The sequence below is a fragment of the Phocoena sinus genome, chromosome 10, assembly GCF_008692025.1.
Source record: "Phocoena sinus isolate mPhoSin1 chromosome 10, mPhoSin1.pri, whole genome shotgun sequence".
Taxonomy (NCBI): domain Eukaryota; kingdom Metazoa; phylum Chordata; class Mammalia; order Artiodactyla; family Phocoenidae; genus Phocoena; species Phocoena sinus.
Genome location: NC_045772.1, coordinates 38,347,345 through 38,371,843, shown reverse-complemented (window position 1 = coordinate 38,371,843; position 24,499 = coordinate 38,347,345). Strand labels below are relative to the sequence as shown.

Here is a 24,499-nt window from a genome sequence, read left to right as displayed (position 1 = left end):
ATCAATTCTTTCATTGCAGATAGGACAATAAGTTTTCATTGTAAGACAGAAGTTCCCTATCACAAAGTGAAATAGGTTTGAATCAATTATCCTGATGATTTGGAACAAAAATCCCTCCTATTTTTTGGGGGGCGGGGGAGCGGGCAGGTGGTGGTTAGGGCAGAGAAGACAGGGCAATCACTTTTATTCACTTTTTAATTTGGCTATCCATGTTTATCAAGTAATAAAACTTTTATATTTGGTTTTATAAAAACCGCTGTTGGTAAAAATTTTTACCATTATTTATAGTTCTATCTCTCAAATGCGTAATAAAAATAATGTATATAGTTATTTCCTGAATCTAGGTAACACTTTAAAAATAGTTTTCTAAGTTAATATTCCACAGAGCTGGGATTACAATATCTTTTCCTTGAATGTTGGAAGGTATGCAAGTTGGAATGTGTTACTGATACACATTCATAACTATAGAGATTCAGGAGCAAAGACAAGTAAAGTAAGAGATTCTTGGAATTAGTAATACAGAACAACATATCAACTATGGGTTCATGTTAACATTTAGGTGAAATAGAAAAAATGGGGGGTAAAATCTGGACCCAGAATGATGTCATAGAAAGCATACAGGTTAAAAAAAAAAAAAAGAAAGCATACAGGTTTTGCTGACTAACGGACCTACGTTTGAGCCTTATAATACAATTGGGGAACTATGAGGTCTTGGTTGAACTACTTTACCACTTTGACGCTTTTTTTGCCCATCTAAAAACTGGGTAAAGAATATTTATTTAGTATGGTCGTTTCTTTTTTTTTTTATGCAGTATACAGTTTATTACTTTGTACTAACACATTCTCATATTACAAAGGCAATTTAGTGGAAGAATGTTTCCTTTGATATTTGAATAATCTGAAAGAACACAAACAGAATTATACATAAAAACATACTCGTTTGGATAACAATAACAACAACAAAAAAAAGACAAGTTAAACAACAAAAAAATTTTCCTTTCTTACAGGTAGACATTGAAGTGGACCTAATTCGGTTTTCTGTTTAAAAGCCTCCAAAGACAAAAGCAGCTTAAAATCTAATTAAAAGGAATAAAAAATGTTTACTAAATTACTGATCTTTGGCACCATTTTCTGTTTTCTGTTGTATTATTATTATTATTATTTTTGCGGTATGCGGGCCTCTCACTGTTGCGGCCTCTCCCGTTGCGGAGCACAGGCTCCAGACGCGCAGGCTCAGCGGCCATGGCTCACGGGCCCAGCCGCCCCGCGGCATGTGGGATCTTTCCGGACCGGGACACAAAATGACCCCTGCATCGGCAGGTGGACTCTCAACCACTGCACCACTAGGGAAACCCTGTTTTCTGTTGTTTAGATGAAGGTTCTTTGTCTGTTTCTTCTCTTGATCTTTTTACTGGTCTACATGCACCATTTTCATCATGTTCATCATCACTATCAAATTTAGTTTTCTTGCCCTGAAACTGTACTTTTCCTTTAGCAGACCCAATCTGGGCAGCTTTATTTCCCTTTCCTTTTCCTTTACACCTGTGACCTTTTGACTTCTATTTGTTTAGGGATTCTTGTTGATCTTCTACTATTTTTTTCAATGCTTCTTTTTCCACATCTCTTTCTAGAACTTCCCAGGTGACCTCTTTGTTCCTTAATTGTACATTACCATTATTTGCGTCTTTTGCTTTCCATAGCTTTTTCTTTAAACAGAATTATTTCCTCTTTGGCTCCTCTGACAAAGTCTATCCATTTTATTTCACCATGATTTGAGAAAAGGACATGCAAATCTTCTCTACACATCTGATCATCTAAGTTCCCCGAGAATTTCAGCAAGCAGCCAATCTTTTCTTCTAGAGATTTCATTTCAGCATTTTCTGCTAACTTTTGTTTTTCTTCTTGCTCATGTTTAGCTTACAATTTAGCTTCTATTTTATTTTGCTTTCTTTCTTCATTTTTCTCTGCAAAGTAATCGTCCTTGAAAAGTATTAGCAGGTCTGTGTCTTTGTACTTCTGGCCAGGGGTCTCAACAAACTTCTTAGCAGATTCAATGGTATCAAATACAGCAAATATTGATCCCTTAAATACTTTGTGCAATGTTCTTCTCATCTTAATATTTAGTACCTGACCTTTATCTTCCAACCATTCTTTTATGTCATCAAGGGTTGCATCAATTGGGAAGCCTTTAATATAAACAGATCTGTTTTTTACATCAGTTTTATACTCATCAGTCACTTCAGGGAGGGGTTTGCTTGGAGATCTTCTAATTTTAGTTTTATCTTCACTTATTTCCATGAGTTCTGCTTCACTTATTTCCATGAGTTCTGCCTTTGATTTGCTCAATGCTTCTACTATTAAAGTCTGTTGTTAGACGGTTTAACCTATTAAGTTTTATCATTATCTCCAAAGGTACCCAGCCTTCACCCAGTTTGATCTGTTCCTTTAAAAATTTGTCACGTGGCAAATTGAAGTCACCAAAATAATACTCGATTTGATGACAGATTTTGGCCTCCAGAGCAGCCATTTTTTCATTATCACCATTTTCTGCCATTCTGGCTATCATTAAGTTCCCGGTCCCACAGAGACGCACCACAGGGTCACTAACAGCGACCGCAACATCTCCCCTCCCCAGCACCGCCAGCTTGCCCAATGCACCTCAAGAAGATGGGGGTTGTCCCGGCCAGTATGGTTATCTTTGAAAGAATACTTTCAAAACGCCATCCACAGCAGGTACTCCTTAGACAGCAGATATTATTACTAATTATGATTCTAGACACAACTATACAAATTGTTGAAACATAACAGAAAAACTGTTTTTCCTTTAAACGACCAGGGATGGGAGGGGTTAGGAAATCAGTAGTAAAATAAATTGCTCAATTTTAAATAAACTGAAGTATAGAGGATGACTTTTAAAGGATAGTTTGAAGAAGATATTTTGAAAAAATAACACGATTAAATATGCTTGATTATATGCTCATTTTGAAGATTTAAATAATAAATTTGTAAATATCTATTGCATAAGGCACAGGGGTAAAAGTCCATTTGGTATTATGCTGGAGTATTTTTCAGGAGTGACCCATTAACTACATCAGTAAAAGATGAAATAGGAAAATTTTAATTGAAGATTTTTTCCTTTCTATTGATCTTATTTTATACGCTTAAGTCAAAAATTATTAAGGTGAATTCAAAATTTGATTAATTCATCCATTCAACAACCATTCATTGAATGCTGATTTCCCAACATTTTTTATTGGCTCATTTCTCAAATATATTTGGTTGAATCTCCACTAATGCTGATTCATCTTTCCCAGGTAGCATATTTAGGAGGAGAAAGACCAAGTGGTCTGGAGTAGAAAGGTAGGAGCACTACTGAGGATCCACCTTTAATCCCTATGTTTCCACTAAATAACTGGGGTATTCAGTTTCTGTGGGAAATCTGAACAGGAAGAGAGCAAGTTTCCAGAAGAGCATTTTGTGGAACTGGGACCTGTTCATGCAAATTCTTTAGGTTACCAAAATAACTGCTAAACATGTTTCCATGTTATTTCCTTGAAAGTGTATCGTTTTGTTTCACAGAAATGGCCCTTCCACAAATAAATGCCACTTACTTGCTCTTACAGCCCATTTAAGAGGAGGATTTTCTCCAGCCTGTTTGCCTGTTTCCCTTGTTAATAAACTCTCTCAAATCTGACCCATTTGCTCCATCCTAACTTATTTATTATCTGTTGCTCGAAGCACGGAATTAGTGTCTTAATTGGGTCTCTCTACCACCAAAACACTATAGACTTTAGTTATCAACATCAAGTACCTACCTGACCATACTACTGCTGTGCTCTTGGCTGTCTGCTGCCCTTACAATAAAGGTTGCAAAGTCAAATTCTTACAAAAGTCAAGCTAGTGAAAATAATGCAGAGCACAGCCTCCTCTTTAGTCTTGTTTTCGTACTTCCTTTTCTCCTCCCTGACCATTACCCAAACATATCGTACCCTCTTAGTTGCCCAGGCTTCTGCACATGCTGTATGTTCTGTTTGGAATGCCCTTCCATTAGGAAGACTCTTATTTATCTAAGTTTAACACAATCATTAAAGGCTTAATTCAAATATTGTCTTCTCTGTTAAACATTCTCTGCCTTCCCCAAGCAGAGTAAATTTCTCCCTCCTTGGCTCCTGGCCAACTGAGTTTGTCTGGAGTCATTGTGGTCATCTTTTCCGGAGGAGTGACGTGTTTGTTTGCATTCAAGGATGTTTATGAGGACAATCATGTAGCAAATAATTGGGGGAGGAGGAATGGTTGTCATCAGTTGATTAAAACAAAAAGTGCTTTTTTTAAACCAAGGAGGTGAAAGGCCTGTATACTGAAAACTAATAAGATGTTGATGAAAGAAATTGAAGAAGACACAAATAAATGAAAAGATATTCTGTACTCATGGACTGGAAGAATTAATATTGTTAAAATGACCATGTCACCTAGAACAATCTACAGATTCAATGCAATTCTTAACAAAATTCCAACGGCATATTTCACAGAAATAGAACACAATCCTAAAATGTATATGGAACCACAAAAGACCTCAATAGACAAAGCAATCTTGAAAAAGGAGAACAAAGCTGGAGGCATCACACTCCTTGTTTTCCAACTATATTACAAAGCTGTAGTAATCAAAACCGTATGATATTGGTATAAAAACAGACACAGAGATCAATAGGACAGAATGGAGAGCCCAAAAATAAACCCATACATGTATGGTCAATTAACTTATGACAAAGGAAGCAAGAATACACAATAGGGAAAGGACAGTCTCTCCAATAAATGGTGTTGAGAAAACTGGACAGCCACATGCAAAAGAATTAAACTAAACTATTATCTTGGACCATACACAAAAATTAATTCAAAATGGATTAAACACGTAAATGTTAGACCTGAAACCATAAAACTCCTAGAAGAAAACATAGGTGGTAGACCCTTGATATCAATCTTAAAGATTATTTTTTGGATCTGACTCTAAAAGCAAAGACAACAAAAGCAAAAATAAACAAATGGGTCTACATCAAATTAAAAAGCTTCTACACAGCAAGGAAAATCGTCAACAAAATGAAAAAGTGACCTACTCAAGGGGAGAAAACATTTGCAAATCATATATCTGATAAAAGGTTAATACCCAAAATGTATGAAAAACTCATCCAACAGCAAAAACAAAAACAAAACAGTCCAATAAAAAAATGGGCAGAGGATCTGAATATTTTTCCAGAGAAGACATACAGATGGCCAAGAGGCACATGAAAATATGCTCAACATCACTAACCATCAGGGGATGCAAATCAAAACCATAATGAGATATCACCTCATACCTGTCAGAATGGCTATTACCAAAAAGACAAGAAATAAGTGTTGGAGAGGATGTGGAGAAAAGGAAACCCTCATGTACTGTTGGTGCCATTGTAAATTAGTGCACCACTATGGAAAGCATTATGGAGGTTCCTCAAAAAATTAAAAATAGAACTACCATATGATCCAGTAATTTCACTTCTGGGTATTTATCCAAAGAAAATGAAAACACTAATTTGAAAAGATATATGCACACCCATGTTCACTGCAGCATTATTTAGGGTAGCCAAGGTATGGAAACAACCTAAGTGGACATCAGTGGATAAATAGATAAAGAAGATGTGGTATATACATGCAATGGTATACTAGTCAGCCAAAAAAAAAAAAAAAGAGTAAAATCTTGTTACTCATAACAATGTAGATGGATCTTGAAGGCATTATGCTAAGTGAAATAAGTCAGACAGAGAAAGATAAATACCACATGATCTCACTTATATGTGGAATCTAAAAAAACCAAAAAAAAAAATAAATAAAACCAAGCTCATAGATACAGAAAACGGATTGGTGGTTGCCAGGGAGGGGAGCTGGGAGTGCGCAAAAAGGTACAAACTTCAGTTACAAAATAAGTCATGGGAATATGGTGGACAGCATGGTGCCTATAGTTAATAATACTGTATTGCATATTTGAAAGTTACTAAGAGAGTAAATCATAAAAGTTCTCATCACAAGGAAAAAAAATTGTAACTATTCATGGTTATGGATTTAAACTAGACTTACTGTAGTGATTATTTCACAAGGTATACAAATATTAAATTGCTATGTTGTACATCTGAAACTAATATATGTCAATTATACTTCAATAAAAAATAAAAATGAGGAAAACTGAAGCACAAAAGAAAAACTAATTTTGTAAGAGCCTGAGATAAAGCAAATACAAATTAAGAATAATTATCCTTAACACTCCAATTTGAACTGTGAACTTAAAAATGTGCTATGCAAGAAGTAGTACTATATGTAGGTAATTGCACAGGCTCTGGAGATGGCTTGGAAACAAACCCTGGGCCACTTAATAATTGTATGATTTTTGTCAGTTACTTCATTTCTCTGGGGCTCAATTTTTGCATTTGAAAAATGTGCTTAAAGCATCAATTAACTTCTAGGTCTGTTGTGAAGATTCAATAAGATAAGAACAGTTTGTAGGATGTAGTAAGTGCATAAAAAATTAGTTATTATCATTACTATTATCATTATTATTTAATGTTTCCCAATGTATTTGACCCTGGGATCTTTGAGGAAGAATCCTCTAGGACTAGGAGTCTATGAACACTTTTAGAAAGAACTGATCAAAGACTGTAGTTCTCAACTAGGGGAATTTTGCCCCTGCCTCCAGGAGACACTGGGCAATGTCTGGAGACATTTTGGGTTGTCACAAATGGGGAGAGGGATGGTGATGCTGGCATCTAATAGTCGACATGCCCAGTAGCCGGGATGCTGCTAAACATCCTACAATGCTCAAGGCAGCTCCCCACAATAATGAATTATCTGCCAGAATGTCAATGATGCTGAGATTGTGAAACCCTGAACTAATGAATCAAGCTATATATTTTCTTTTGATGTGTAATAATTAGTGAGCTATAAAACAACACTTGTATCGCACTGAGTGAAGGGTCTCGTAAATGTTCAGTAAATAATTTTTGGAGTCAAATATGATTCTGGTGCACATTTAACAAGGACTTACTGTAGGCCAAGAGTAGTGCTAAGCATTTTATATTTATGAGTTCATTTAATTCTCACAACTTGTGATTCAGGCATTCTACACACAAGAAAAGAGCCATGGAGATGATAACAAAACCACAACTGCACAGCTAGTTAGTGGCCAATTTGGTACAGAAATTGATATCTAGTTGCCTCCCAAACGTTTCCTCTTTTAACCACATCAGGTTTTCTTATATTGAGACAACATCGGACCACTACTATTTTGGCAGCATGTGTTGAAACAGATGTGCAGGTGTCACAAGTACTTATATTTTGCATAAAAGTTTCTGGGTTTTATACGGTGTCTACCACTATACAAGTGGTGGCTGCCAATCAACAATACGATTCTGAAACCAACAAATGCACCACTCCAAATGAAAGTGAAATAGCATTTTAATCCTCTTTTCTGGTTATAACCTACTAAGATTAAGTGAAATAAATCCAGTGTTATTGTCAGTCTTTTTTCCTATAAAATACAATAGATTCTGATAGTTGATTTTCAAAAGTGAGCTAAAAAGGTCATGGTCTAGTTATAGAGTCAAGTCAAAATTTGGAGATATTAATTCTACTTCCATTAGCTATGTCATCTTAGGAACGTTTCTTAACTTTTTACTTCCTAAGGGGCAAAACCTATCCCTGCCTATCTTACTTTTCAAGGACAATTGTAAAAGTATAAAATTTTGAAGAAAGGTGTTATGGAAAGCTAAACTATTTCCCAGATACCCTGAGAAAGTTTCTGAAGGGAAAACAGAAAATGGTTGTACGAGCTTCTTCAAGGGACAGTGCATGGGGCTTATGATCCTCTGAATCTTTTGGGTCCCCAAATGTCTGGCAACCTTACCTACAGCATTTCTAAGCAGATTCTATTGGATATTATGGGTTTAATTCCTAGTGAAAGTCAAATAATTTATAAAAACTCTTGTATAGAGTTTTAGTTTACATCTTAGTCAATAATTTCCTAACCTTGAATAAATCCCACAAATTCAATAGCATTTTGTATATTTAGAAGCTATTCTAAGCTATTGAAAATTTACAAATACAGATCAATTCAATAAAGGCAGTGGAATTGTGGTGAGTTGGTTCAAAAAGATCCATTTATTCATTCATTCAACTAATATTTACTTACAAGCTACTCTAGTCAGTAGGTTAGGCACCTGGGCCAAAATATGAAAAAAAATATATTGGCTGTTTCTAAAACTTTGAATTAGTATTAATGTTCATTATAGAAGGAGTGTTTTAAAATATTTTAAGTGAATAGTTTAAATTTTACGTTTCTTTATATTAAAAAGCAGATAGCCTATCTTTTCTGGATAGAAAGTTTGTCACTGGGAGAATATCAAGTACAAATGTCATAAAAGCTTCTCTTGTGGACCAAATTTACAACAGAATTCCCAGTTAGAGTTAAAACAAGAGCTAAAATTCAAGTGCAAGAGGATTCTTGCTTCTTAGCTCTCATTTATCATAGACTATGTAGACAATATCACAATATAAACTTTACACTGAATCATTCTTCTTGATCTTGAAAACCCTGATTGGTACAGAGATGTAGGAAAGGGATGACAAATCTATATCATCAGTTTCTTGCCCTTTGCTCCTTTTCTATGTGACTTTAAGGGACCTACTATCTGTGCACCTTAGTTTTCTACTATGTAAAATGATACCTTCAAGAGTCAGCCAAAGAAGACAAAGTATGTGGCTTCATGAACCATAACCTGTTATTCTTATACTTTTATTATAATAGCTGCTATATTTCTATTATTACTATTATATGTGTGTCTGAGATTTGGTTGGAACAATGCCTTTAGAATTTAGCTGCTTGGTGAGAAGTGTGGAAAAAACTTTGAGTTCAAAACTAGATTCTGATTGTTCTGTCTTCCGCTCTTGCAGATAGCTGTGTTGACTCTCGTATTTTGATGTTATTTAAAGTTGCTGCGTGAGGCAAACACTACTTAGACTCACCTTACCCTACCCCCATTTTCCACTCCCTCCTCCCAGCACTGCCTGGCCACATGAACCAGTTCTGTCCAGCGAGAATTCAACTGGAAGTAGATGAGAGGCTTCTATGAAAGTGTTGCTGTTTTGGTATAAACACTGTCTGTTTCCCCACCTCTATTTCTCATCCTGATTGTGGATATTATCAGCTGTAGTAGCAACCTGTAACTGCAAGAGAAAGGCCAGGGAAACACATAGACATCAGCTCTGATCACTTGGAGCTCCTGAATCCCTGTGAGCAGCTGCCTACTCTCAACTAACTGTAATGAAGAAAAACAGTCTATTTGTTTCAGCCACTGAAGTTGGATTTTCTGCTACTTTCAGCCAAGAGAATTCCTCATTGCTACATTACTCAAGTAAATGTTATACAGAACTATGCTATATTTAGAGCTTGTTTTCTTCTAGCCTCTTCCAATTCCAAAAGTTACAATTTTTTCATTAGAAATCAAAGCAAATTTGTTAATATGAGGGTTTAGAAACTAAGAGAGGATAGACTAAAGTCACAGTAAAAAAAAGATGCAGAAACTACCTCTTGGAAAAACAGGAATATGAAAAGACAAGCTGACTAAGAGGAAATATTTGCAAAACACATAGCTGATGATGGCCTTCTATCCAGAATATAGAAAGAGTTTTCAAAAGTCAATAACAAGAAAACAACCCAATTAAAAATTGGGTAAAGTATCTGAACAGGCATGTCATCAAGAAAGGTGTATGGGTGGCAAATATGAAAAGATAATCAACATCATTAGTTGCTGGGAAATTCAAATTAAAATCATAATTAGACACATGTACACACTCATTAGAATGTCTAGATTTTTAAAAATCCCGACAATACCTAGTATGCGGAAGAACGTTGAACAACTAGAACTCTTGTGGTAATAGAAAATGGCACATCCACTTGAGAAAACAAATTAATAGTCTTCCACAGATTTAAACCTAAACTTGTAAGATTCACTTATCTACATTTAGCTATTTATCCAAGATAAATAAAAAATGTATATTCATACAAAAATTAGATACAAGCACACTTTATTCATAATCACCACAAACTGGAAAAAACTGAATAGGCTTCAACTGTGGATGAATATCAAATGGAAGCACATCCACACAATGGAATACTGCTAGGCAATAAAAAGGAACAAACTACTCATACATGCAACAACGTGGATGAATTTCAAATGCATGTTGCTAAGTGAAAGAAGCCAGACTCTATAGATTTCATTTACATGATACTCAGGAAAAGGCAAAATAATAAGGACAGAAAACAGATCAAAGGTTGTCAGAAGCTGGGGGTGGATGAATTGACCTCCAGGTATGAGAAAATCTGCGGGGTGTTGGAACTGTTCGAATATCTTGATAAAGGTTATGGTTAACATGATTGTATGGGATTACTAAAACTCTGAAACTGTACACTGAAAAGGGGAAATATTACTCGATAGCAATTATACTTCAATAAACCTGACTTTTAAAAAAGCAGAAAATATTTCTTAAGAGATGACAATATTCAGAAACTTAATTGTTATTTTGGAAACCTAAAATAAAGACCTTAAAACACAAAAACCTACAGATATTTAAGAAAGTATTTAATATAATAAAAAGATAACATTAGCCCCCATTCCTCAAAGTTTATCAGTGTGGAAAGCAACATATACTTTAATGGATGGTAATATCTCTTTCAAACTGTCTTATTATAGATGGGCTAGCTACTAAAATGTCAATAGAATTATAATCAAGATTAAATAAACTTCTCTATATCAGTGACTGGAAAAAAGAAATAAATTTTTCAGCAACATTGTGAAAAATGAAAATGGCATTAAACCAAGTTACCTCAAGAGGGAAAATAGTAGAAAGACATATGATCAGATTAGAGAAAATGAATGAGAAAGTCTAAATGAGAAAATTTCATGGTCCAAATCCTACCACATTATAATATTAATTAAAGCTTCTTATATATAGGTTTTTATTAAAAAGCAAGCAAGAATGTAGTTTTTTAATAAGAAAAAAGCAATGTAAGTATTAAGACTGATATTTGTATCTATAGCTATCTATAAATTTTTAATGGATTTCTTGATTTTTCAGATTTGGAAACTGAGATAAGAGTTGAATCAAGTTATTTGATGTGGACTCTGATTTTAAAATACTTAAATATTTTCATAACACTAAAAGTGAAGACTGAGCCCCCTCATGTCCTTATATAATTAGAGGCCACCTGGGTAGTTGGACAACATTCACAATATTAAGCCACAGTGTATTTATAATAAAAACTTGGCAGTTTTTCTGAAAGCAAATTTTAGGCCAAGGGAGGTATCTAAAAGAAATATGTGGCTCTAAATTTAATTGCATTTAGTGGAGTCCATGCATGCAGAAATCGAGTGCCCTGATGTGAATGTGCATACCGTACTCGATGTGACTAGAATAAAATAGAGATAGAGATTTCGTCACCAAACACATGGTCTACTTATTTTAGGAGGCTTTGTAGAAATAGTTCCAGACCAATTGAAAATTGGCTCATCTATTAAGGAAGAGATATTCAAAAAATATCTAATTTTTGCCTTGAATTTTTTCTTCCATTTTGGAAAAATGGCAGCTATAATTAAATGTTATACATTTAAATCTATAGCAATCCATGTATCTATATTGTTCCCATATGCTTTTCTAACTGTGGAAATGTTCCATTTAAAATCACAGTGTTAGAATTCTTATAAACCACAAAATTTAGGGTATAAAATTTAATGTCTAGAACCAACCATTTTTTGAAAAGAAAAGAAAATGGTACACACTGGTTACAATTCATGTCTACTACAGTAGGACCATCAAGAGTCAAATCAATCCTGTGAAAATCCAAGAATAAATTATCTTGGGTAATGTCTTTTTCTACATCTCTCTTTGGCCATCAACTTTGATGAAAACACGCCACCCATTGGCCAAGAAAAACACCAACAGGTATAGAGAAGCAAAGGATAATACATCTCTATTAGGTTGAAATGATTTAAAAAGAGAGTTCAGAGACTTCCCTGGTGGTGCAGTGGTTAAGAATCTGCCTGCCAATGCAGGGGACACGGGTTCGAGCCCTGGTCTGGGAAGATCCCACATGCTGTGGAGCAACTAAGCCTGTGTGCCACACTACTTGAAGCCCACACACCTAGAGCCTGCGAGCCACAACTACTGAAGTCCGCGTGCCTAGAGCCTGTGCTCCACAACAAGAGAAGCCACTGCAATGGGAGGCCTGTGCACCACAACAAAGAGTAGCCCCTGCTCTACGCAACTAGAGAAAGCCCGTGCACAGCAACAAAGACCCAACACAGCCAAAAATTTATAAAAAAATAAAAATAATTTAAAAAAAGAGAGTTCAGTCATTAAAACAGATGTTTGACAATATTACTGGTAAAATCAATATGTCGACTGACATTCTTGCCAGAAATGGTGGCATTACCTACAATCAAAAACAAAAACAAAAATCACTGAATTTGAAGATTGAAAAATATGTGACATTTGGAGTAACTAAACATTTCTGACCCCTCTCTTTCAAGTGTGGGCCTCTGTACACCTGCTTACTTATTGCCTCAATATCCCCAGAGAAGGAAGACCTATCTGCTCACATGATTGGTCAGCATCCAAGAACCATATTAAGCCATGGTTTTACCAGGGTTACTGACAGTGTCTCTAAAAGGGTTAGGAGCCACAAGACCCATCTTCTACTCTTTCTGCACCCATGTCACAAGAATTCAGGTAGGAGTTGCCTGCTTGGAGGAGATGTAGCTGTTGCTCTCGTTCTCTATTCTATTATACCTTCTTAAGCCAAACCTGACATCTCAGATTCAGACTGGAGACAAAGGGGGATTCATTTAGATGTAAGGACCTAAACTTCATTCTCCAATCTATATTTTACCAGAAAGAGTCGTACTAGAGAGGATTTGGGTGCTTTCCATGCTAATAACAAAGTGGTCGTTTGTTTCCTATTTGGTTATGGGCCTTTCATGTTGCTTCCTTGGTTGGTAACTCCTTGAGAAGAATGACAGAATGCAGGAGAGGATCTGAGTACTCCTGGACCACTGGCTATGTAACAGCACTGAAATCTCAAGTCTACCTCTCACAGTCCACACGTGAGACTCCATAACTCAGACTTTCTGCTGCAATGTGATACATGCCATTTGTGATCTGCTTTAAAGGGCACTAAGTAGACTACAGCAGTAGAAAAGCTGAATTGAAATGGTCCATCATTTGTGACCTAACTCGTGTGTTAAAGTGAATTTATGAAAAAGGTATTACTAGACTGAAGGAAAATATAGTCTCAAGTTGCAAATGATCACCAATGCTTAGATATAGATGAAGATAAGGAACGTTTTGGACAAATTGATGTCTTTCAATATCTACTCATCTTCCTAGCCAAGTTATAAAGGGACAGGAACTTTTTCTAAAATGCTGTTATAGGTTAATTCTAATGAAAAGGGCACGCTAAGAAAGTTCTCCAGCACTCTGCTTCCCAAATGATGTGGCAGGGATGAGAGGACCCTCAAGGAGGATAACCTGGGATCACTTCTCAAAGAGGATTAAATGCCCCTTCATGCCTGACAGTAAATGGATGGCACATCCTTTCTTTTTTCTTCTTCTTTTTTTAGTTCTGTAGGAACTCAGTAGGGAGGCATCAGGACTGTTGGTATGTTACATATCACAGTCTTCAGAATCGCCATCAATTTTAAAATTTCCAAAAGTTAGTTATATCATTTGTTGTAAGTGAATTAAAATGATTCTGCCATATACTTACATTTTCCAAAGGGAACAGAAAATACTCTGTATAGTTTTATAGTTTTACAACTAATTATAATTATTCTGTTATATAAAAGCAGAAGCAGGGCTTCCCTGGTGGCGCAGTGGTTGAGAGTCCGCCTGCCGATGCAGGGGATACGGGTTCGTGCCCCGGTCTGGGAAGATCCCACATGCCGCGGAGCGGCTGGGCCCGTGAGCCGTGGCCGCTGAGCCTGCGCGTCCGGAGCCTGTGCTCCGCAACGGGAGAGGCCACAGCAGTGAGATGCCCGCGTACCGCAAAAAAAAAAAAAAAAAAAAAAAGCAGAAGCATTAGTTGTGAAACTATAAAACTGAAGAATGACTATAATTTTTAAAACTATGCCATTAATCATTAATTTCTCTACTTATTTTTATAATTGGTTTATATTTCCTAGTGGGTTCTTAACACACATAACTTTCATAAGGTAGTACAAATATTTTGTACAAATTATACAAATTATATATATACAAACTATATACCTATAGTTTAATAACTGCAAGGAAAAAATGAGATCACAAATAATGGATGATTTCCACAGGGTCCACCTGGCACGTGGCCAAGCCACCAGGGAGAAATCTCTTTCCTTATGGTTGTCTAAAAAAGAATTCCCTTAAGGCAGCTGTTCCTGTCCTGTCGTCGTTATACAGCAAGAGTCCCCTGTGACAGGAAACGCCTGAGCAAAATTTTGGAAAGGTGTCATTTCCAATTAGTATAGCACCATTCAAAGGTGCTGGATTATCTCTATTTGCTTACTTTGGGTAAAATTCAAACAAAGTTTGGGGCTTAAAATCTGTCTCCTTTTTTTCTGATTGGATTAAGACAATGTGAAATCTCATGAAGGATTCCAAAGTTCTAGGATATTGGCTCAGCAGGGTTGAAATTTACCCGCGTACTTAAAAGTTTGCAAGAGTTGTAAAATCAATTTCTACTTCTTAAAATAGGTATTTATCAGGAAAAGGAACTAATCATTTTGGATAATTAGGAGTATACTGCCAGTGTCATATGAGTCGTATCAGCTAATAAAATGAATAGTAAAGAAAAACTTTAACTCAGTAAAAATCAACCTGATTATTCAGTTGATTGAGATAAAATTATTACAGCTAGTAATAAAGTTGCCAGAGGTAACAGTAAAAGTACAGGATGTACAGTTAGATTGGAGTTTCAGATAAACGATGAAAAAGTTTTAGTTAAATTATGTTCTGTGCAATATTTAGGACATCATAAACGGATCATGGTTGAAAAGGAAACTATTATAGTTTGGCAAGAAAGAGATGCTGGATATAATTCAGAGTAGAATGGTGAATATGATTAAGGAGTAAACTGAACAGAATTTGGTGTTGGAAGCCTCTGGGTGAGAAAAGATGGAAAGGGGTCTAGTTTGCTGGCAATGGGCAGGGATGCAGGATAATGAGTTTGAGTCATTGTGTGATCTCCAAGAGATGTTCAGTAGACAGCTAGATATGTAGGACTGAATATTAGAAGAAGTATATGGGCTACAAGATATAATTTGTGAGTTATCTATTTATTTAGTTGGCAAATGAAGTCCTTTGTGTATATGTTATGCTTTGGGAGAAATTTAGAGTGAGAAGATGTGAGGGTCTTGAGGGGTTCCAACATCTATTTATGTAATTTATAAGCTGAGCCTTAGTATTATATTTAACCTATAGAGCCAAGGCATCTATTTGAATTTAAATAACTCATATATAGGCCTTTTCAAATAAAATATATTCAGGAGAGAGGGAATACAAAGAAATAAAATTTTAAAAAGTGATTTGACAGTAAAAGTAATCGATATATACTATAGAAAATTTGTACAACTGTATAAGCAAGAAATTAGAATCATTTATAATTCCATACCAGGATATAACCACTGTTAACATTTTGGGGGATTTATTTCTAGTCTGCTTTATTTACTGATTTTAAGAAATCAATATCAAGTCAGTCATTACATACCTTTTATAATCTGATTTTTCACTTAAAATACTGGGAATATTTTTGCCATGTATTAGTCTTCTACATTATTTTAATGGTGCTATCATATTTAATCTTATAAATGTGCCAAATGTATTTATGAAAGAATGACTGAAAAATGAAAGGCGCTCCATGTATAGATCTTATCATCTGTCCCAAAGACAGAGTTTATCAATTACCCTTTTTACTATAGCCTATATACTTCATACTTAGTGATTCCTACCTCTTCTTGCTTCTTTTCAGATAGACTCAAGAAAATACAGGCCCATTTACTGGTAACTAGAAGTCTGATAAAAAATGAAAGGGATGGGATCAATAGAAAAGAGAAACAGACTATTTATTTCCTGATCAACTTTGGGATATTCACTGCCAAATTCATATTAGACTTGTCCTGATTTTCTTTAACTCCTCAGCATGAAATTATACACTATATAATTTAACTCAGTATTTTACCAATTAGATCAGAGCCAGATCATCAAAACACAAAAACGAATTGTAACTATAAGCATTACTCATCAGAATCCTAGTGCCACAGACATGTTAAGTAATCGGTCCTCCTAATTTTCATAAGAAAATGTGAATTAGAAAAAATCCTATTGGAGATAGACATATGATTTTTAAACCACAGAATTTCACTCCTAATGCAAAAAAAAAAATAGAATCAGATTGTGTGACTTATTTCATAATCTACTAATTATTTTTGTTTTGCTTTGCTTTTTTTCTTTCTATTTTGATTACTTGAAAGTTAAATGAAGTTAAAACTGTTATGGACAGTTCAATAAGAAGAGAAGATATTAACAAATTATAATTCTAGTAATCCCCTATCTGGTTTTCTGCCAATTTATGTGGTACACAGAAATAAAGATCTTTTATACTTACTACAGGAAGCAATGCTTACTATAGATAAATTTTTCTATAACAATTAAATAGTGAAAATTATTAACATATTATTTCTGAAATTAAGTCAGTACCAGAAAAGCTTGTTTAATAAATGAAGCTTCAGAGTGGAAGCGGTTGCAGATACATGCTGAAAATGAGTAAAAAAAGAATCCTGACTTCTGGTCTGGGTTTTAATACCAAATGATTGCATCATCACTTAAATTTTCCAAAGGTTCCATAGTTCCTCCTACTATTTAGAAAGTGTTTTTAAAACATGTGCTAACTCACCACTTAAAGACTTTTTTATTTTTTTTATTTTTTGCGGTACTCGGGCCTCTCACTGTTGTGGCCCCTCCCACTGTGGAGTACAGGCTCCAGACGCGCAGGCTCAGCGGCCATGGCTCACGGGCCCAGCCGCTCGGCGGCATGTGGGATCCTCCCAGACCGGGGCACGAACCCGTGTCCCCCGCATCGGCAGGCGGACTCTCAACCACTGCGCCACCAGGGAAGCCCCAAGACTTTTTTAGATAGTAGCTGTGCAGCCTTCAAGTAGTCTTCAAAATAGAGAAGCAGAAGATTTGGTCCTTTCTCAAATAAGTTATCAGATGGCAGAAGTTTTAACTGTCTCAGTTATGACCAAATCCTTCAGCGTACACTAACCCTACAGTGAGGCACATTTTGGTAATCTCTGTGAAACCTATAAAAATAGTTTCATCATGTTTCACATGTTTAGGGATCCTGGAAAATTATGAATTATGATTCTTTATATTATACAACTGCATTCCTAGACCTGATCTCTCTTCTTGAATTGACTATATTGAAAATGAACACCACCACTGACTCTTGTTAGTTGCAATAGTCATGGTCTATAAAGTCTCTGCAAACATTGAATTAGCAAATACTGGACCACTGCTCCTATGGAAAATTCAGAATTGGGATCTTATGAGCCTCTGGTTACATTTCCATCAATTGATGAATTTATCAGCTTGTTTTATGTGACTTTTTGTTTCAAGACACCTTATTCAATATATATTGTTGATAATTAACATTGAACTCCAGGCCAACAGCACTATAACTCATGCCTGAACAAAGTTAATCTAGCAAGAGCATTCTCTCTGAAAGGTACATCACAGCCTTCTGGCCCTTAGGAACAGTGGACAGCACCTACCCATAGGTGCACACAAACTTCACCAAGCTGCTACTGATGGCAGATTCATTTGGCCTGAATTATCCAGATTGCTCATGTCCCTTCCCATTCTATTCTGATGATATGTCCTAATGACTATGATTGCTCAGTCACCCAAGAAGGGAGAAAGGAGGCTCACAATAACCCCCCTGGTGGTAAATAAGTGTGGAAAATGAGAATATTTTGATGTGGCCCATCTGATGCGGCATTTTGACATAGTCCTCCTAACACAGACAAGTAAATGTAAAACACTATGTTTTTTTAATGACCAAGCAATGGGTACAACAGACATCTCCGGTCCTCATCCATCCTGAACCACATCTGGGGGTGTGGCTCAGGAATAAAGCTGTCATGACTGCAGGCACGCATAATGCCTAGGAATAGGGTAAGTGCTAATATCGCTTCAAGATCCTGATTTCAATTCTTTTGGATAAATACCCAGAAGAGGGGCTGCTGGATCATATGGTAGTTCTATTCCTAATTTTTTGAGGACCCTCCATACTGTTTTCCATAGCAGGTGCACCATTTTGCATTCCCACCAACCCACCAACAGTGTGTAAGGATTCCAATTTCTCCACCTCAACCAAGACTTTTGTCTTTTGTTTACGCTAAGTGAAATAAGCCCGTCACAGAAAGACAAATACTCTATGATTTCACTTACAGGAGGCATATAAGTCAAATTAATAGAATCAATGAGTGGAGAGGTGGTCGCCAAGTGGCGGGGGTGGAGGGAGGGATGGGAAAATGGGGAATTACTAAACAATGGGCATAAAATTTCAATTAAGCAAGATGAATAAATTCTAGAGTTCTGCTGTACAACACTGTGCCTAGAGTCAACAATACTGCATTGCACACTTAAAAATCTGTTAAGAGGATATACCTCATGTTCAGTCTTCTTAATATCATTTTTAACAAAGAACAGGGTAAGGACACCTCTTGTGCACTGAACTGGAAATTCTTTTTTAAAAGCTAACTGATGAAAGGCTCTTTTTGGGGGGAAAACACATTAAAATATTCCTTTGAGGATAGGGCAGCAGCAAACATTCACTCAAACCCCAAAATATACCTAGATTTTATTTTAGAAAAACCTCGTCTGCATTTTTGCAAAATTTCACATTTTTAAAAATAAAAAAGATTTGTCAAATTACATATCAATTATACCTCAATTTTCTAAAAAAAATGATTTAAGATTATTTACACAGATCTTTCATTATTTCCATATCTACAGACAAAGTTACACTCATAAGTTTAAGGGCATAATACTAAGAGCAACTGTATTTATTTCTTTGTTGAAACCAAATGAGCTAGACATGAGGTTCAAGATGGCATGGCAAATCAATTTCAATAGTCAATTCCCAAAGCTTGACCCCTGTGATCTAATTATAACCTTACGGCTCTAAATATCCCCACTCTACTTGGAATCTATATGAGATTTTGTAAAAGTTGGTTCCATATCAAGACCAGAAAGAAAAGTTTAAGAAAATCACTTTATTGCTACAACAGAACACAGCAAAAATGATGTGAAAAAAATAACAGACTGTTTATATTTGCCGTTTTAGGATGAAGGCCTTTGAATATTTTTGTTTTGAAAAATGATTTTTTTTTTATTTGCCAGGAAGTAGGCATGTGTTTTCATTAGGGATATTGTTGGAAGATTCCCACAAAGAAAAACATCTGCATCATTATTACTACTGTCAGAAAAATTCTCTGGCACGCAAAGCAGGGAATGCCACTTGTCTCAGGCAGCAGAGATGCTAACTCATTAAAAAGCCCAGACCTGAAAAAGAACTGAACTTCATTTAACTTTTGGGAGTGATATGCCAGGTTTAATTATAGAATGTAAAAAGAAAGACACCAAAATGCAACATTTTTTATGTGAAAATATTTCATAAGACGTTTTCTCTCTGAAAGAAAAAGTAGGTCAGTTTTATCAATGTGGAAGATGATTTGAATCCGAATGCATTATTAACCGGCCCTTAGGCATGACAAAAATCTGCCTTTGTATTTCCATATCCTGCAAATTAAATCCTATAAAAATCTAACTTTCGAAAGGGGGAAAAATGCTCAGAAAGTTTTAATTAGGTTGAACTGCTTCATTACTACCTACCCTCAATCAGGTAAATGCTATCAATTCAGATTGATGCAAAGAATCTCTTTCTCAGCCACTGATTATTCCTGTCACATGGCCCATTCATTTTTATCAGAGATAACTGTCAGCATAACTCAGCATTAAAGGAAAACAACTTCTGATTCCATGCCTGCAAGTCTATAGTGTCCTCTTTATTTTCTTACTGCCTATGTAAATGCATATTTTTAAAAGCTTTTATTGAAAGAATAAGTTCGCATAGTCACTTTTCTCATCTGTTAAGCAAATTATCACTTTGTATTATAAAATTAAAGAAATTCTACATTGACATGACCAATGCAATGAAAAGCCCATTTATCTGAAATTTTACCGGGCTTGTTTTTTTAAACTGAGTGGCCTATCCTGCTATCTAATGAGACTAGGGGTGCCTACTTATTATATACTATATATACAGTTCTTATTATCTTACTTTAAGACAAAGTAAGAAATCGAAACCCCAGTCCAGGGAGAACGGATACATGATATGTATGGCTGAGTCGCTTTGCTGTGTACCTGAAACTATCACAACATTGTTAATTGGCTATACTCCAATATAAAAAAAATTCTATACTTACATATATGTGTATATAATTTTTTTGGTATACATATGTATATACATTTTTTTTGGCCTTGGGGGAAAAAAAAAAGCCCAGTCCAACGACTGAGCAGTGGAAAAGAGGGATAGGATCAATGACTTGTGATATTAATCACAATCAATGCCGTGTGATATTAACAACATCTTTGGAGAAACTGGAAGTTTTCTTTGGCAGCTGTCATGATGTAGTGTGATCACATATGTGGTCAGCATGTATCATACCCAAAATATCTACTCTTACACATAAGGTGACACTGAAAGTCTCAGCAAGATTCAGAGTCCACTGCATAGTGTTTTATGAAACTATGAGAAGACAAACAGGCCGCTGTCCTCTGGCTCTTAGATAAGGAGATGAGAAGAGTTACTGCTATGTGATCTCCACCCTGAAAAGGCAGATGACAAGAAGTTACCCTCCTCAAAGTAAGAGGAAGTACAGCCTTCCAGAGAGTGGAAAATGCTTCTTCTATAAAGTGGTTGTCATAGAATTGTTGCCATGATTTACCTTGAGCTGTCAGGGTTCTTGCCTGTGCCTCCCAAGTGGAGCGTAAGCCACTGTGGACCATTTCTTAGATGATTTTCTAAATTCAATATTATGATAATCATGGACCAGGTAACAAGGTAAGAAAGCAGATGGCCTTAATCTAATTCACCAGTGTTAAATAAAAGTGTGTGTGTGTGTGTGTGTGTGTGTGTGTGTGCGCGCACGTGGTTGAGGGGATTTGTAACAGCTGACAAGAAAAATAAATCTTCCTTTCTTGAAATTATATATAATAAAAGCCCATATTTGTTTCTATTATGTAGACATATTCTTGAAAGACTAAATGTAATAAAGATGAAAGGATTCTCTCACTTTTAATTATCTCACATAAATTAAATTTCAGGTTATTAAATAGATATAAAGCTTTAAAAAAGGAAATAATCAGACTACTCTATCAAGAGTAGTGGGGGGGCGGAGTCAAGCTGGCAGTGTGGGAAGACGCCGAGTTAGCATCTCCCCACAACTAGGGCGCCTGCTGGCCGCTGGTGGGGGGCCCTGATGCCCAAGGAGACGAGAGGAACCCCCAAGTGAACCAGTAGGAGGTGGGGGGACTGAGGGGGGAGGAGAAGTGGAGGCCAGACAGGATTGGTGCCTTTGAGGCCAGGGAGATCAGGAGAGGCAGGTGGGAGGGGCCCTCCAGGAGGAGCTGGATAGGAGCAGAGTGCATTTGACCCACCCACTCGGGCACAGGGAGCCTGCTGAGCTCCCAGGCTGATCCCCTGCCCTCCAAGCCCCCGCCCTCCACAATGCTGCATTGGTCCTGGGGGCAAAAGATGGAGGGCGAGGGGAAGAACAGGAAAGGCAGGTGGGAGGGGCCCTCTGGAAGGAGCGGGAGAGCAGCAGACGGCATTTGCCCCACCCACTTGGGCATCGGGAGCCAGCTGGGCTCCCAGGTGAGGTCCTCTGACCTCTGAGACCATGAGTGGGGGGCACGACTGGGCCCCTTCTGTTCCTGGAGCCTAAGCCCCACCCTCCACAGCCTCCAGGGCCTATTTCAGCCCTGTCCGAAGCATAGGCCCCACCCACCACCCAAACCTCGCCCTTGCTTAGGCCCCGCCCTCCATAGCCAACACCTTCTCCCCCTTTTTTTTTCTTTCTATTTTTTTTTTCTTTTCCCTCCTCCTCTGTTTTCCTATTGTGGTACTGATGTACCTCCCAGTTGCTGGTTCATCTATATTTTTATTTTTATATTCTTTTAACATATCTGCTAGTTTCCTAGTCTAATCTTTTTTTAACCTTGTTATTGTTCTTTTTTTTTTTCTCATGCTGCTTGGGGGATCTTGGTTCACGAGCCAGGGGTCGGGTGAAGCTCCTGCGGTCGGAGCTCCAAGTCCAAACCACTGGATTAACAGAGAACCTCAGATCTCAGGGAAAATTCATTGGAGTGAGGTCTTACGGAGGTCCTCATCTCAGCACCAAGACCCAGCTCTACCCAACAGCCTAGAAACTCCAGTGTTAGAAGCCTCAGGCCAAAAAACCAGTAAGACAGGAACACAATCCCACTCATAAAAAAAATTTAAAAATGAGACAGCAAAAAAATATGTCACAGATGAAGGAGCAAGGTAAAAACCTGCAAGACCAAATAAATGAACAGGAAATAGGCAATCTACCTGAAAAAGAATTCAGAGTAAGATAGTAAAGATGATCCAGAATCTCAGAAATAGAATGGAGGCACAGACTGAGAAAATACAAGAAATGCTTAACAAAGATCTAGAAGAACTAAAGAACAAACAAACAAAGATGAACAACACAATAACTGAAGTGAAAAATACACTAGAAGGAATCAACAACAGAATAACTGAGGCAGAAGAACGAATAAGTGAGCTGGAAGACAAAGTGGTGGAAATAACTGCAGAGGAGCAGAATAAATAAAAAAGAATGAAAAGAATTGAAGGCAATCTCAGAGACCTCGGGGACAACATTAAATGCACCAACATTCGAATTATAGGGGTCCCAGAAGAAGAGAAAAAGAAAGGGTCTGAGAAAATATTTGAAGAGATTATAGTCGAAAACCTCCCTAACATGGGAAAGGAAATAGTCAAGTCCAGGAAGCACAGAGAGTCCCATACAGGATAAACCCTAGGAAAAACACACCGAGACACATATTAATCAAACTAACAAAAATTAAATTCAAAGAAAAATATTAAAAGCAGCAAGGGAAAAACAAAAAATAACATACAAAGGAATCCCCACAAGGTTATCAGCTGATTTTTCAGCAGAAACTCTGCAGGCCAGAAGGGAGTGGCAGGATATACTTAAAGTGATGAAAGAGGAAAAACCTACAACCAAGATCACTCTACCCAGCAAGAATCTCATTCAGATTTGATTGAGAAATCAAAAGTTTTTCAGACAAGTAATAGCTAAGAGAATTCAGCACCACCAAACCAGCTTTACAACAAATGCTAAAGAAACTTCTCTAGGTGGGAAACCCAAGAGAAGAAGAAGACCCACAAAAACAAACCCAAAACAATTAAGAAAATGGTAATAGGAACATACATATAGATAATAACCTTGAATGTAAATGATTAAATGCCCCAACCAAAAGACAAAGACTGGCTGAATGGATACAAAAACAAGACCCATCTGTATGCTGTTTACAAGAGATCCACTTCAGAACTAGGGACACATAGAGACTGAAAGTGAAGGGATGGAAAAAGATACTCCACGCAAATGGAAATTAAAAGAAAGCTGGAGTAGCAATACTTGTATCAGATAAAATAGACTTTAAAAAATAGAGACTGTTACAAGAGATAAGAAGGGACACTACATAATGATCAAGGGATCAATCCAAGAAGAAGATATAACAATTATAAATATATATGCATCCAACATAGGAGCACCTCAATACAAAGGCAAATGCTAACAACCATGAAAGGAGAAAGTGACAGTAACACAATAATAGTAGGGGACTTTTAACACCCCACTTAACACCAATGAACAGATCATCCAAACAGAAAATAAATAAGGAAGCACACTTTTAAATGACACAAAAGACCAGATAGATTTAATTGATATTTATAGAACATTCCACCCAAAAGTGGCAGAATACACTTTCTTCTCAAGTGCACACGGAACATTCTCCAGGACAGACCACATCTTGGGTCATAAATCAATCCTCGGACAATTTAAGAAAATTGAAATCATATCAAGCATCTTTTTTGAACACAACACTATGAGACTGGAAATCAATTACAGGAAAAGAAACTGTAAAAGTCACAAATACACATGGAGGCTAAACAGTGCGCTACTAAATAACCAAAAGGTCACTGAAGAAATCAAAGAAGAAATTTTAAAAATACATAGAAATAAATGACAATGAAAACATTATGACCCAAAACCTATGG

At 36.5% G+C, this 24,499-nt stretch overlaps 1 protein-coding gene and 1 pseudogene across 4 annotated transcripts in view; both read right to left on the bottom strand.

The window, feature by feature from the left end:
• Positions 1-24,499, bottom strand: part of LIN7A (lin-7 homolog A, crumbs cell polarity complex component) — a 216,906-nt gene that overhangs the window by 42,616 nt on the left and 149,791 nt on the right. The gene's annotated exons all lie outside the window — the stretch shown is intronic.
• Positions 1,344-2,574, bottom strand: LOC116760426 (annotated as a pseudogene).